The sequence below is a fragment of the Desmodus rotundus genome, chromosome 8 (genome assembly GCF_022682495.2).
Source record: "Desmodus rotundus isolate HL8 chromosome 8, HLdesRot8A.1, whole genome shotgun sequence".
Taxonomy (NCBI): domain Eukaryota; kingdom Metazoa; phylum Chordata; class Mammalia; order Chiroptera; family Phyllostomidae; genus Desmodus; species Desmodus rotundus.
The window spans coordinates 74,220,951-74,236,813 of record NC_071394.1 but is presented as its reverse complement, the minus strand read 5'-3'; the positions used below and the strand labels follow the sequence as shown (position 1 = coordinate 74,236,813).

At 41.1% G+C, this 15,863-nt stretch overlaps 1 long non-coding RNA gene across 4 annotated transcripts in view; it reads right to left on the bottom strand.

The window, feature by feature from the left end:
• LOC139441103 (uncharacterized) overlaps nucleotides 1–15,863 on the bottom strand; it is a 302,417-nt gene that overhangs the window by 114,391 nt on the left and 172,163 nt on the right. Inside the window, exon 4 of one of the 4 annotated variants that reach the window (XR_011651515.1) lies at nucleotides 6,333–6,458. The exons of the other annotated variants lie outside the window; for them this stretch is intronic. This is a non-coding gene — a long non-coding RNA (uncharacterized lncRNA). Of the gene's footprint in view, nucleotides 1–6,332; nucleotides 6,459–15,863 lie in introns of those variants that run through there. 4 annotated transcript variants of the gene reach the window in all.

The window sequence follows — 15,863 nt, the reverse complement described above, 5'->3', positions numbered from 1 at the left end:
ATCTGAGAAGAGAGAGGAGATGAAGAAAAAAGCAATAGGGCATGGAAACACATAACCTATTGGGTGAGTGGCAATGAAGGCCCATCCCAAAATGCCTACACTCTGTATTTTCTACCTGTTACCAATGGGGATCCATTAATGGTCTCTCATCAAGGAGGAACCTGAGCAGAAAGGAGACTCTGGTGGCACAGAAGGCGAAGTATAAGCCAAATAAACATGAGAACAATGAGCAGGTGGGGAGGCCAGAGAAACCAATGCTTCCCATATACAGTTTGTCCATCAGAATCACCCTAACAACTTTGTGAAAGTGTGATTTTCTAAGCCCCATCCCAGGCTTACTATACCAGAAAATCCTAGAGGTGGGGCTCAAAATGGTGCATTTTTAATAAGTTCCCTTGATTTTTCTGTAGCCACTCATACCAGTAAATTACTATGACACAGTGGCAAAAGAGGATGCAGGTAGCCCAAGGCAGCAACCCAGGAGACCGAGAGAAAAGGATCCTTTAGAGAAGTCCATTGAGGACAAACCAGAAGGACTTGGTCATCTTAGATTTTGAGGTTAAAGGAGAGGTTGAAGAAAGACCCTGTTGTTTAAATTCCTAACTCCTACCTCTAGTTGTCCAATGTAAAATATTGAAAACACTTAGACACTTAGTGGTAACCTTGAAGAACAAAATGAAGAGAAACAGGTAGGATGCTTGTGAAGGGCTACTAAAAATATACTTTCTCTAAGGCAAGATTATCCAATCCCAGCACTACTGCCATTGGAGGCCAGGTAACTCTTTGTTTTGGGGGCTCCCCGGTGCATTGTAGGGTATTCAGCAGCAAGAGGCCATATCCTCCTCCTTCCCAACATGTGACAACTAAAAATGTCCCCAGACACTATCAAATATCCCCTGGAGAGCACAATGCCCCTGGTTGAGAACTACTGATCTAAAGATATAGTTCTTCACCTTCGGTAGATACTGTAAGAATCATAAAATTAACAAATCTAAAAGTTCTTAAAATTCGATATGAATTTTACTTCTATTTTCAAATAATAAAAAACCCTGTCAAATGGTTGGCTTTGGTGCTAAGAGGACATCGGGCACTTGTGAGGAGCATTAATATCACATAGAGAATGCAGTAAAACTCAGAATTGAGAAAATGAAAATGGAGGCAGGATGACAGAGAGAGAGAGAGTTATATTTTCCCATGAGAAGAAATTGCTGCACCCTCTCTGGGGGCATGAAAAACTACACAGGTAGAATAAACTCAATGCCAACCTTTTACACTCAGGAAAGACAAGACGACTGGTTAGGGAATTGTCCCCTCTCATTTTCTTATCTTTATTTTTAGGCTCATCTAAAATGTCAAGTTAACTGCTAACTCTTTCCATATTTGCATTTAAATAGACAATAAAATTCTGACATAGGTGACTTACTAATCATACTTTTTAGCCCTTCCATGTTTTGATGTTGTGTGTGAACTGTTTAAGGAAAATGGAAACTATTTTGTTATATTGTTAATATCCCTCCCTCTAGGGAGGCCATTGCTCTACCTTTATAGGTCTGCTGTCTTACCTGCAGTGTAAGGTCAGCATTGATTTTAAGAAAAACAAATAGTTTCGGTGGGCACCAAGCTCTGCACAGAAGCCAGTCACAACTCCACAAATGAATTTACTGTATCTGCATAAGATCCATAAAAGACAGAAAATGTTTTATACAGTACAAGTCATGCTGACTTGGATTAATAAAGGAAACAAAGTTTTATGACTTCAAGATTATTCTCAGGTGGTGTATCACCAAAAAAAAAAAAAAAAAGCAGCTGTAAGTATCATGATAGCTTAGGGAACTGCATTATGTTTCTACAACTTCCTGAAGTGCCAAATGAAATGTCACTACCATTGAGGATTTAGCTAGAGCAAACTCATATCCCTAGCACACAGAGCCAAAACGCCCCTAAAGATTTGCTTCCTGCAAATGCCCTCTCTAGCTGCACATAAATAGAGAGGGAGTGCCCCAGCAAGAGGCTACTTAGACACATTCTTTTCTGGAACATAGTTTGCTTGCACTCATGGTCTTCTTTCACATTTATCTGTAAAATTCAATACAAGTATAATCTTCCAAAATGTTATTTCTTAGTCTACAAGAAATACAATGAAAGAAAAATTTATCAATGATGGATTTAAGTAAGACCCTAGATCATTAGTAACTAACCAAAATTTTTATTTAAGAAGGGGTTAGGGAAAATGGCTAAAAGGGATCACTGGAAATAGGACAGTGGAATTGTATTAAGGCAGGGTTTGCTTAGCAAGCACAGTGGGTTTACACAGATTGGAAGTGAATTGGCATTGACTTAGAGGAGGAGCCATAGAAATGATGGGAGTGTTAACCTCCTTCTTCCACCAACAATGACTCCGTGAACTTCCACTGTCCTGGATATAAAATATTACATCAGGCCATTTGTCTTAGTCACCTTGATATCACTAACAGGGACAAATAAGTTGATAATTGCAATTAATGTTGAAAATAGTCTTTATTTTGAAAATATGTTTTAAATAGGTAATAAGGATCTTTTTAAAAATATATTAATTGATTATGCTATTATAGTTGTCCCATTTCCCCCCCTTCACTCAACTCCATCCTGCCCACCCCCTCCCACATTCCCCCCCTATAGTTCATGTCCATGGGTCATACATATGAGTTCTTTGGCTTCTCCATTTCCTATGCTATTCTTACACTCCCCTGTCTATTTTCTACCTATCATTTATGCTGCTTATTCTCTGTACCTTTTCCCCCTCTCTCCCCCACCCACTCTCCTGTTGATATCCCTCCCTGTGATCTCCGTTTATGTGGTTCTGTTCCTGTTCTAGTTGTTTGCTTAGTTTGCTTTGGTTTTTATTTTAAGTGTGGTTGTTAATAACTGTGAGTTTGCTGTCATTTGTACTGTTTATCTTTTTTATCTTCTTTTTCTTAGATAAGTCCCTTTAACATTTCATATAATAAGGGCTTGGTGATGATGAACTCCTTTAACTTGACCTTATCTGAGAAGCACTTTATTTGCCCTTCCATTCTAAATGAAAGCTTTGCTGGATAGAGCAATCTTGGATGTAGGTCCTTGCCTTTCATGACTTTGAATACTTCTTGCCAGCCCCTTCTTGCCTATAAGGCCTCTTTGGAGAAATCAGCTGACAGTCTTATGGGAATTCCTTTGTAGGTAACTGTGTCCTTTTCTCTTGCTGCTTCTAAGATTCTCTCCTTAACTTTAATCTTGGGTAATGTAATTATGATATGCCTTGGTGTGTTCCTCCTTGGGTCCAGCTTCTTTGGGACTCTCTGAGCTTCCTGGACTTACTGGAAGTCTATTTCCTTTGCCAGATGAGGGAAGTTCTCCTTCATTATTTGTTCAAATAAGTTTTCAACTTTTTGTTCTTCCTCTTCTCCTTCTGGCACCCCTATAATCGGATGTGGGAACATCTAAAGATGTCCTGGAGGTTCCTAAGCCTCTCCTCATTTTTTTGAATTCTTGTTTCTTCATTCTTTTCTGGTTGGATGTTTCTTTCTTCCTTCTGCCCCAAAGCATTAATTTGAGTCCCAGTTTCCTTCGCATCACTATTGGCTCCCTGTACATTTTCCTTTGTTTCGCTTAGCATAGCCTTCATTTTTGCATCTAATTTGCAACTAAATTCAACCAATTCTGTGAGCTTCCTGATTACCAGTGTTTTGAACTGTGCATCTGATAGATTGGCTATCTCTTTGTTGTTTAGTTGTATTTTTTCTGGAGCTTTGATCTATTCTTTCATTTGGGCCTTTTTTTTTTTTGTCTTGGAGCACCTGTTACATAAAGGGGTGGAGCCTTAGTTGTCCACCAGGGCTGGGTAATGCTGGTTGCTGTGCTGTGATGCTGTACTTGGGGGAGGGGTCCTATAGGGAGCAATGGCACTTGCTCCACTCTCTGCTGGATTTCAGTCACTCCTTCCTCTACCCACAATGAAATTGGACCCTTTGGGTTCCGCTTCCCCAGTGGGTGGGTTTGTGTACATTCTGGGACCCTGTGGGTCTCTCCAACTACCTCTCCTGTGAGGCTGGGAGTTTCTCCTGCTGACGCCTCAAACCTCACGGGTGTTTTCAATCAGAGGTTTGAGGCTTTATTTCCCCTCGCTGGAGCCCTGGGTTGCATGGCCTGCTTTGCTCCCCCATCATTCCTCCCGGTTTATCTATGCGCAAATGTGGGGTCCAGGGTACACCAGCAACCACCTTGTGGGGTCTGCTAGCTGCAGCCTGGCCTGCCCCATTCCACAATCCTCCACCTCGCTGGGTCCACCAGCTGCCATCTTGCTGCGAGTCCTCTCTGCTCCGGCTACCCATCTCCACCCCTCCTACTGGTCTTGATGAATGTTTCTTCTTTATCTCCTTGGTTGCCAGACTTCCATGCGATTTGATTTTCTGTCAGTTCTAGTTGTTTTTTGTTTTAAAATTGTTGTTGTCCTTCTTTTGGTTGTGCGAGAAGGCATGGTGTGTCTACCTACACCTCCATCTTGGCTGGAAGTCAGTTATAAGGATCTTAATCTGACTTAATATACTATCACAAATTCTGGGTATGATGTCAGCAAAAATTGACATTTCCTTTAAAATTTATTAAAAATCATTATTTTATTTTTATAGTTTTGGTTTAATGCCATATTAATGGCACATTTAAGCATTTATTTTATAAAATTGTATTTATTGTAATATCTTACACATACATTTAGAAGGAGAATTCACCAAAATACTCAAAATACTCTTAAAGGGAAAAACCTAAGCAAGACGAGTAGCCATTCCAGACTTATTATATCTCTTAAAGAAACAAAACTCAAATAGCAACCAGAACTAAAAAGCCAGTTCATTATACTGTGTTTAACTCTAATAATCCCAGCATAGCCTGTTTTATTAGTTTTCACTCAAAAAATAGTTAATGAGTCATTCAGCAGGTTCTGGGACTACCAAGGCAAGCAAAAGCAGACATGGGCTCTGACTTCACAATTGCCCCTTACACAGAAGCTGACACATACAAGCTAACCCTTGAACAACATGAGTTTGAACTATGTAAGTCCACTTAGATGCAGATTGCTTTCAATAACTACCTATACTGCTTTCTATCCATAGGTGGGAGTCCACAAATACAGAGGGATAACCGTATGTATCTATTTACACTGTTTTATATAGGGAACTTGAGCATTAACAGATTTTGCTACCCACAGGGGACCTGGAACCAATCCCTCACAAATATTGAGGGATAACTTAAATTTGGGGGGAGTCAAGTTTTATGTGGATTTTTGACTGCACAATGGTGGTCAACTTGTTCAAGGATCAACTGTACACCAACTGATGTAAAATATAACCATCATAAATGCTCAGAGATAAAGCATTCTTTGAAGAAATGATGGTGAACTAGAAAAGGCAGGAAACATATGCTGTGAAGAGCACACCTTGCACCTGCAAAGGCACCACACAGAGTGAGAGGCACTAAGAGCAGCAGAGATGGCAGAAGCAGGCAGGATGGAGGGGAGGGAGCCTGCCAGTTTACCTACTGAGGGCCAGACAGTCAGGGCTACTGGGCTGCAGAGCCATGGGGACACCATTAGAAAATCCAGAGGTGGACTAGCTTAGAAGATTTGCATTTTGCAAAAATGAACATAATCATTGGATGGAGGACAGACTGGAAGAGTGCAAGAATGTATGTGAGGCAGCACTCCATGGTGGACTTGACAGGGTAGTAAGTACAGCAGTGTAGAGGGAAAAAGGGATTTGGGAGTGACAATACCAAGGACATAATAATGGACTGGACGTTGGGAAATAAGAAAGAAGCTAGATTTCTAGCTCAAGGACTAGGTAGACAGTGGTATCCTTTCAGAGACAGAGACAACTGGAAGGAGATCCATTTGGGGAAGAAAGTTTTGACTTGTAAGACCTGAATTACAGTCTTCAACACTGGACCTCCTTATAGGCATGGGTATTTCAAATTTAGTAAAGCACCGTACAAGGATTCTTGCCATGCTATTTTGATAACACAGGCTTGTTGACTCTTGTAAACCTTTACTTTCAATCAGGCTCATGAAGGACCTGAAATGAATCCAGTGGCTCTACCTAAAATAAGTTCACCAACCACATCACTGCTCAATAAAACCTGACATAAAGAGTGATACTGGGAAAAAGACTTCTCAGAAAGGTCAAAGTCACAGATCAGGTGGCACCGCCCATGTCCGTTTGCCAATATAACAAAATGCTGTCTTCCTGATGGCAGGCTAAAATGAAGAGGGCACCCATAGTTAATGGTGAAGTTGTGCATTACACTTGTTTTGTCTATACTTGCCTCTGTAGTTTTGACTTTATTGCCACTGCTACAGGACCAACCTGAGTTATCTGGCAGCACTTTACAATCCTCTCCTTCCAAACAAGGATTCATGTGACACCACCATTTCTGAATCACGATGGAAGCTGGAAAACAAAGGCCAAATGTTTATGATACGGTTTCTTCCTCTGAGTGTGAACAACATAAAGCTCAATATAGATCAGTACACTGACTTTGCTGATTATAATACAGTTAGTGAGATCTCAAACTTTGGGATAGGCCTTAATGGGTTTGAATTTGGCTGTACCACTTTTTACAAATGACCTTGAATCCATTATTTAACTCCTCTCCTCCTCAGTTTCTTCATCTGTAAAATGGGGGTAAAAATAGAACCTCACCATAAGATGTGTAGGATAAAGCTAATTTGTGTGAAAGTCTTGGCTGACTTTGAGCCACTTACTTATGTTTTCAGAAAACATTAGCTATTATAATGGTCTTCATCTTTGGTTGTAGGTTGTATATTAATAGTGCAAAGTTGTTATGTTTGATGCTTTTTGATGTCACCACAAAGACTAAAAGCTGTCAATGTTTCCATCACATGCGGTACTCATTTCTACACCCTTTCCAGCAAGTGCTGGGCACTCTATTCACATGCCCACATTCTAGATGCACTCACTCACTTGTGAATTCACTGTCCCCCATACCTCACCATGCCCATAGCAGTTGATCAATAAAATGATTTGTGTTTTACGCCCATGAAGCAGGAACTAGCACCCCAGTTCTCTGAGTTTGGAGGCAAAAGAATAGAAGTGAAAGAAGCACTATCAACTCAGCTGATTATCCCCACAGATTCAAAGAACAAAAATGATTGGACTGAATAGGCTGGTACAGGACAGAGCATTGGAGCTGAGGGCTGGGAGCGTGGAGGCAGAGAGAAATGGAGAGGATCTTAGCCCTGTCTTTCTTGTTGAAACAGCAACTCTGAGAGAAAACATCCTCCAATGCATTTCACTCAAACTACTACTGCCTGAGAAGTCTGAAACTCAAGTTCAGGCAAATCTTTATAAATCTGAATAGTTACTTTTTCTTGAGGATCAGGCATTCTGCTAATTGCTTTCCATGCATTTTCAAATTTCATTTTTACTGCAACTTTGAGGTTAGAAACTGTTATTTTCTTGCATTCTGTAGAGAAGAGAAAACCAAGACCCAGACATATTACATGATTTGCCCAAAGTCACATAGTTTGAAAACTATTGAGCAACATTGAATGAAAACAGTCTGACACCTATAGCCCATGCTCTAACCTTTAAATACAGTGTGGGCAAAAGCAGTTCTAGAACTGTGAGGATGTGAAACACAGACTTTATATTTGTATTATCATTTATTAATTGTTTTTTTCCATACAAACACCTATAAACCTACTTTTGCCCACCCCTGTATATTTTTCCCCCTCCCTCGTACAAGGGAACTCTCGTAGAAACAAGTCCTTGTATAGAATCAGTAACAAAGTAGGTAACACAGCAAGCCAGCACCTGCAAACTCCTCTCCTGTCAAACAAATGAAGTGTGGCACAATGAGGCCACAGGATGGGTTCATTATCAGCTGAAGTGACCAGATATTGTGTCTACCCAGATGCAGAAAAATGGCCACCACTCCTGATTCTGGCCAAATCCTGAACTACTATCTCATCTGTCCCATAAAAATCAATAATACCTGAGTAAGGCTGGGCTGTGATCAAAGGTAACTATTTGCTATTTAAATCAGAAGATGCTAACACCAAGAAGGAATATAACTAAATGGGTTATTTATTTTGTCAGAGACTAACATCACATTTGAGTGGATGGACACACCGAGGTGAAGTCTGAGGAAATTTATTCTTTTCAGCCCCAAATATCACAGTAATCTCATCTTCAGACCAGATAGAGTTTTGTCATTTTCAAAGCACTTTTACCTACTATTCCTCCTTTGATTGTCCCAACAACCTTCAGAAGCAGGAAGGGGAAGCAGAGGGTACCAGAAATAAACACCAGAGCTTTCCATAAAGTAAATCAAGTAAGAGAGGAAGTATTAGATTTTAATGCTCTCTCTCTGCACCAGGCTTTCTTCTATGCCACAATTTAAAACAATAGTTTAAATTAATAAGTGCTCCATGGCATCTGACCATATTTATAGTGCAGACCACTCATTCAGAATTTTCTGACTACCTTGGGTTGATCTCAAGTGGATATAAAGATAAGTAAGAGAAGGTTCCCAACCCTCAATTTAAAATACCATCTGCAGGACTAGAGAAGTTTTATAAATGTTGACAGAGCTTAGTTATATTTATACAGAGTTAAAGCTGAATTTAAAGTACCTTTTTTAATCTTTAAAACTGTTCCCTTAGACACTTGCTTTCATTCAGCAGGGGAAACTATTATCTCTTGGGAAGTGTCAGCCACATGGAAGAGTCAGAAGAAGCCTTGATAGACAGGTGGTTAGTGATCTGTCCTAGTGGAGTCAGGAGGAGCAGTAGGGCATGGAGTGGCCATCCTGGAAACCAGTAGACCCACGTGGCCTAAGGGGGGGTCACCAAGAATGTGCAGGGCACGAGCTAAGGAGGATGGTCTAGAAAGCAATCTTTAGGGGCTCTCAAGGTCAGTTTAAGATTGGATTTGATTCTCTAAACAGTAGAGAGTCATGGAAAGTTTCTGGGCAAGGTAGCGCAGTAAGCAAGGGAAATCTTTGAACCTGAAAGAGTGAATCTGTCAGGGGATTATAAAATGATTTGGGCAGAAAGGAGTCTGAAAGAGAGGTGTGAGTGAGGGGAGAAATCTGGGAAAAAATTCTTTGCAGAGGAAATAGAGTGAATCGCATTATCTCAGCTTCACAGCAGAGAAATATCAGTGCTTCCTCACTAGACATATGGGGACCAAGATAATTCTGATGCCAAACTCTAGGAAAGAAGCTTGAGGGGAAAAATGACAGATTCAGGCATCCATCACAGAAAAAAAAAAAAGCCAATTCTTAACTACAGAAAAGAATATTATAGGCCTAGAATTTTGTTTAAAGATTTAAATTTAATTTATTTCAATAAATAAAAAAAGTATATACAATCAAGCTCTTGTGAAATTATGTACTAGTTTTCTTTCATTTAACTGGAAAATGTTAAGTGATTTCCTAAAGACATGTTCACAACAGCCTCCTTAAAATAGCAAACTGCCCTGGAATTTAAAATATTTCTATTTTTTTAAAATCCTTTTCATCTCTTGTAAAAGAACACATTAAGTGAGGTGCTCCTAGAAGATACTTTATCCAAGATGGAACTTCATTGTGAAAGACTTGATAGTAAATGTTCTTTTAGAAAAGACAGACATAATAAGATATATCACAGTAGCTAAAATAAAAGTTGCAAATTCCTTTATGAGTAAAAAATTGATTAAGGAACTCAGTTAGGTAACAACCAGCCAAGAGTATGACCCAGGGGTGAATAAGGTCATTAAAACCAGGAAGTTTCAGCTTTGATCATACATTGAGCCAGGCAATAGCTAACAGAAGTAAGATTCTACTAAAATAACTCTTTTTTAACTTTTTCTTCATTGTTGTTCAAGTACAATTATCTCCATTTCCCCCATCACCACTCCCACCCACCCCAGCCATCCCCACTTTCCACCCTTGATCCTATCCCCTTTGGTTTTGTCCATGTGTCCTTTATAAATGTTCCTGAAAACCCTTCTCCCTTTTCCCCGCATTATCCCCTCCCTTCTGGTTACTGTCAGTTTGTTCTTAATTTCAATGTCTCTGGTTATATTTTGCTTGCTTGTTTGTTTTGACTTAAATACAAGTCATGACACCATTAAAGTCCTACAGGAGAACATAGGCAGGAAAATCTCAGATATTCCACGCAGCAATATTTTCACTGATATGTCACCTAGAGCAAGGGACATAAAGGAAAGAATAAACAAATGGGATCTCTTCAAAATAAAAAGCTTCTGCATGGCTAAAGAAAACAGCATTAAAATGAAAAGAGAACCAATCGTATGGGAAAACATATTGGCTGATGATACCTCAGACAAGGGTTTGATCTCCAAAATATATAAAGAACTCACACAACTCCACTCCAGGGAGACAAGCAACCTAATTAAAAAATTGGCAAAGCACTTGAACAGATACTTCTCCAAGGAGGACTTACAGAGGGCCCAGAGACATATGAAAAGATGCACAGAATCACTAGCAATCAGAGAGATGCAAATTAAAACCACTTCACATCAGTGAGAATGACCATCATAAACAAATCAACCAACAAGTGCTGGAGTGGTTGTGTAGAAAAGGGAACCCTAGTACACTGTTGGTGGGAATGCAGACTGGTGCATCTGCTAAAGTAACTCTTGAGAACACCTGTCCACTTACCTGACTGACCCTTGTCTCCACAGGAAAACAAGTTTGTAGGAAGCATATTTTTTCCCTGATACAAAATACCATAATACACTTTAAATGAGAACATTTCTTGTCACTTCTATTTTTAAAATAAAAGTCTTTACAAAGGATGGTGACCAGAGAGGAGGTGGGAGGTGATAATGGGGGGAGGGAAAGAAGGGTTTTCAGGAACAACTATAAAGGACACATGGACAAAATCAAGGTGGGGGGTGGAAGCAGGGGAGGGAGGTGAGTATGGCTCTGGTGGGGGCGAGTGGTGGGGGTAAATGCAGACAATTGTACTTGAAGAACAATAAAATAATTTAAAAAATAAAATAAAATAAAATCCTTTAAAAAGCCTCATGCCTTCCTAACTTATGAAAACATGAAGATGTCAACCTGTTACAATATCTAGCTTTATGCAGAAAGGAAGAAAGAAGACAGTGAAGCCCTGGTTTTGTGGTAGTGACTCACTTTCTAGGTGAAATGTTCTAGGTGAAAATGTAATGTGCCAAAGAGCTATTTTGCTCCTGGTGCATTTTCTTTACTCTCTGATGTCTAAAATAGATTGATGATTTGTTTTGGGGGTTCTTTCTAGCCCTTGTCCCAAATAAATATCACCCATTAAGCAAAACACAATATGTATTTAGATAAACTCACCTTTGAATAAGACTAACAATGAACAAGCGCAATTCTCAAGAGTTTGACTCTCATTTGTTGACAATGTAGTTTTATTTATACAGAGTTTAGGCTCTTCTAAAAAATGAATTTTTACACTGACACATGGACAGAAAGATTAAGAAAATATGTTACTAGAATGTATGTAGTCTACAAAATGGAAATGGCCATCAGAATACTCTCTGAAATCCTAATGTATTTTAACTTTAGCTATTTTTGCTCTTACCATTGTTAGTTCAAGATGCTCACAATGTTCTTTAAAAATTAAGCCATTTATTAATTTTTAAGATCACTAGGTGGAATTCCTCATCAATGTGTATTTCTTGTTTTTCAAGACAAAAAAGCCGAGAACCAAGATGGCGGCGTAGGTAGACACACTGCACCTCCTTGCACAACCAGAACTGACAGAAAATCGAACGGCAAGGGGGTCCAATACCAAGGAAATACAAAATAAACATTCATCCAGACCGGTAGGAGGGGTGGAGACGGGCACCGGGGTGGAGAGGACTCACGTTGCCATGGCAGGACTGAGACTGGCGGAGTGTGGGACTAACGGGGCAGGCAGTCCAAGCACTAGCAGACCCTGCAACCCTACATTTGCGCAGATAAACCGAGAGGGCCGGACTCAGAGTGGCGGAGAGCGGGGCAGGCAGAGCAGCGGGTAGTACCCCGGGGCCCCACATTCGCACACAGATAAACCGGGCGAACAGAGGGAAGCGAGGCAGACTGCGCAACCCAGGGCTCCAGCTCCGGGAAATAAAGCCTCAAACCTCTGATTGAAAGCGCCCCTGGGGGTTGGGGCAGCAGCAGGAGAGACTCCCAGCCTCACGGGAGAGGTTGTTGGAGAGACCCACAGGGGCCTAGAGTGTGCACAAGCCCACCCACTGGGGAACCAGCACCAGAGGGGCCCAGTTTGATTGTGGGTATCGGAGTGAAAGACTGAAATCTGGAAGAGAGTGAAGCGGGCGCCATTGCTCCCTCTCGGCCCCTCCCCCAGGTACAGCATCACAGCACAGCGACCAGGGTTACCCCACCCCAGTGAACACCTAAGGCTCCGCCCCTTAAAGTAACAGAAGTGCCAAGACAAAAAAAAAAATGGCCCAAATGACAGAACACTTCAAAGCTCCAGAAAAAATACAACTAAGCAAGGAAGAGATAGCCAACCTATCGGATGCACAGTTCAAAGCACTGGTTATCAAGATGCTCACAGAATTGGTTGAATCTGTTCGAAAAGTAGATGAAAAAATGAAGCCTATGCTAAGAGAAACAAAGGAAAATGTACAGGGAACCAATAGTGATGCGAAGGAAACTGGGACTCAAATCAATGGTGTGCACCAGAAGGAAGAAAGAAACATCCAACCAGAAAAGAATGAAGAAACAAGAACTCAGAAAAATGAGGAGAGGCTTAGGAACCTCCAGGACATCTCGAAACGTTCCAACATCTGAATTATAGGGGTGCCAGAAAGAGAAGAGGAAGAAGAAAAAACTGAAAACTTATTTGAACAAATAATGAAGGAGAACTTCCCTCATCTGGCAAAGGAAATAGACTTCCAGGAAGTCCAGGAAGCTCAGAGAGTCCCAAAGAAGCTGGACCCAAGGAGGAACACACCAAGGCACATCATAATTACATTACCCAAGATTAAACGCAAGGACCTACATCCAAGATTACTGTATCCAGCAAAGCTATCATTTAGAATGGAAGGGAAGATAAAGTGCTTCTCACCTAAGGTCAAGTTAAAGAAGTTCATCATCACCAAGCCCTTATTATATGAAATGTTAAAAGGAGTTACCTAAGAAAAAGAAGATCAAAAATAGGAACAGTAAAAATGACAGCAAACTCACACTTATTAACGACCACACCTAAAACAAAAACAAGAGCAAACTAGGCAAACAACTAGAACAGGAACAGAACCATAGAGATGGAGATCACATGGAGGGTTGTCAATAGGGGAGTGGGAGGAGGAGAGGGGGGAAAAGGTACAGAGAATAAGTAGCATAGATGATAGGTGGAAAATAGACAGCGGGAGGGTAAAAATAGTGCAGGAAATGTAGAAGCCAAAGAACTTATAAGTATGACCCATGGACATGAACTATAGGGGGGAATGTGGGAGGGAGGGGGTGGGCAGGATGGAGTGGAGTGGGGGGGGGAATGGGACAACTGTAATAGCATAATCAATAAATATATTAAAAAAGAAAAAAAAAGAAAAAAAAGCCATCCCAACCTGATCTAGTAACATGCATAAAAACAGTCATTAGTGAAAAGGTCAGGCCAGTTTTCCAACCCACCAGACTACTCATGACTCAGTCAGACCAGTTTTCCAACCCACTGGACTGCTCACGATTCATTTATTCTGACTCAATTGGTAGCCCTTGGCTTCATCAAAACTCTCTCCCACCTCCCACAGTAGACATCTGGCGTCAGCTATAATGGCAGGTGGTCAGACTGATAGGGGACTCAAGAGTTGGAAAAGTTTTGTTTAAGGTAAGTAGTTATAAGCCCAGTAAGTAATGCATATGTTAAAGCTATTGTTTCAGAAACTACAGATAAGGCCCATCCTGGCTCCTGGGAGAAACAGCCAACCTCCTGGGGCACTGCTAAAGATTACCCCCTGGGGAAAAGTGGAGGCATCTGGGCCATTGTGTTCCAGGGAGAGACAGATGACCACCTATCCCTGGGAACAGGTAACTGCCCAGGACAAGAATGCTGCAGTTTCTTTCACGTAATTCTCCCTGAATTTCAAAACCCCTCACCACACCTTGTTTATTCCCTGTTATAAAAGTCTGGTTTGGAAAGAAAATGTAAGATGGTTTTGTTATGGTGCAAACCTGCTGTCTTCTAAGATCACTGGCCATCTGAATAATGCACCAATAAAGATTCAATCCCTGTCTCTGTTTATTGGATTTGGTATGTGACAGGCAGCACGAACGCCGGTGTCTTTTCTGGTTTCATACTTTGGGGACTCCATTCTGGGACAGACTTCGGGACTCTCCAGTAAGTCTGGGTATTTGGTGGGAAGTCCCATTGGCTGTCTGATCTGAGAGGCCCCAGGGGTTTGAATTTGGAGAATCCCAAGCAGCTGCCAAGTGATTTCACTTGGGGATTCTCCCGCTCACTCCCATCACTTCTACTCGTTTATCACGTTTGATTGAATCGTTGCACTTTCTGGTTCAGGTTAAAATCCCGAGTTATGATTTAGGTCATCTGGTAAAGGTACTTTTATGGGTTATGGAGCTCTCTGTTTGGGAAATGACATTCAATTTTGTTTGGGTACCCTCTGTCTGAAGGAGCTCTGTTTGGAAAAGGACATCTTTTGATTTAGTTTGGGTACCCTTTGCCTGAAGGAGCTCTGTCTGGTAGAATGGGGGAAAAAAGTCTCTGTTCCAGGAAACAGCCCATTGGGGTGAGTTCTGGCTAATTTGTCAAATTAGAAGCATATAAGTAGAATGAATGTGGTTTTTATTGTAATACTGTTAGGCTTGTTTATTGTATAATTTAGACTCAGGAGAGCGCCGGCCACTGAGCGGGTCTTTAAATTACAACACTATACTGCAATTAGAGTTGTTTTGTCAAAAATCAGTGAAGTGGGACAAAATGCCTTACCTAGAAGTTTTTTTCAGTTTACATGATACAGATGCAGGATTAAAAGAAAACAGGTTAATGGTTCAGAGAAAAGAGAATTTGCATGTGAAAAATAGAAGCTCAGAAAAGAGAGACCAGAAAGATCTAGATGTTATGACTGCTGTGAGCATGGTCAGGGTTCCTACTGCCCTTCTGGATCCAGGGGATCTTCCTCCTTACTTGGCCAAGGGAACTGGGGAAAGTGCGCCTGAACTGGTATCACCGTCTCAAACCCGTCAGGGAACCAAATTTGGTGGAGGAAAAGCCCCTACCAGGGCAGGGCAATATCCTTTGTGGAGACTTGCAGTGGGAGTAGAGCCAGAGGGCCAGCCTGCTAGATATTATTAGACACATACTCCATTTTCTACATCAGATCTGTTAAACTGGAAAAGCTCAAGCCCTTCTTACAGAGATGGTACCATTAAATGACTGATTTGGTTGCATCAATTTTTGCCACCCATCATCCCAATTGAGCAGACATACAAGTCTTATTAAATCCTTTGCTTATGGGGGATAAGCGGAGGCTGGTGTTGGACAAGGTAAATGAAGCGGCTCAGAGGTTACACCAAGAAAATCCAGATGGGGTTCTTGACCCTACTAGGGCAATACCTTTAACCAAGCCCATCTAGGACCCTAATGGGAATGACTTTCCTTTCTTAGACCATTGTAAGAGATACATTCTTGAGGGAATGAGGAAAGGTGTCCTTAAGCAGAAAAGTCTGAATATGGTACAGGTAGTACAATAAAAGCCCACAGAGGATCCCTTCTAATACCAGGAAACAGTTAAGGAGATTGCTGGGGATGGCAAGTGACTGCCACATTTGGATTCCAAACTTTGGGCTCATTGCTAAACCACTGTGTG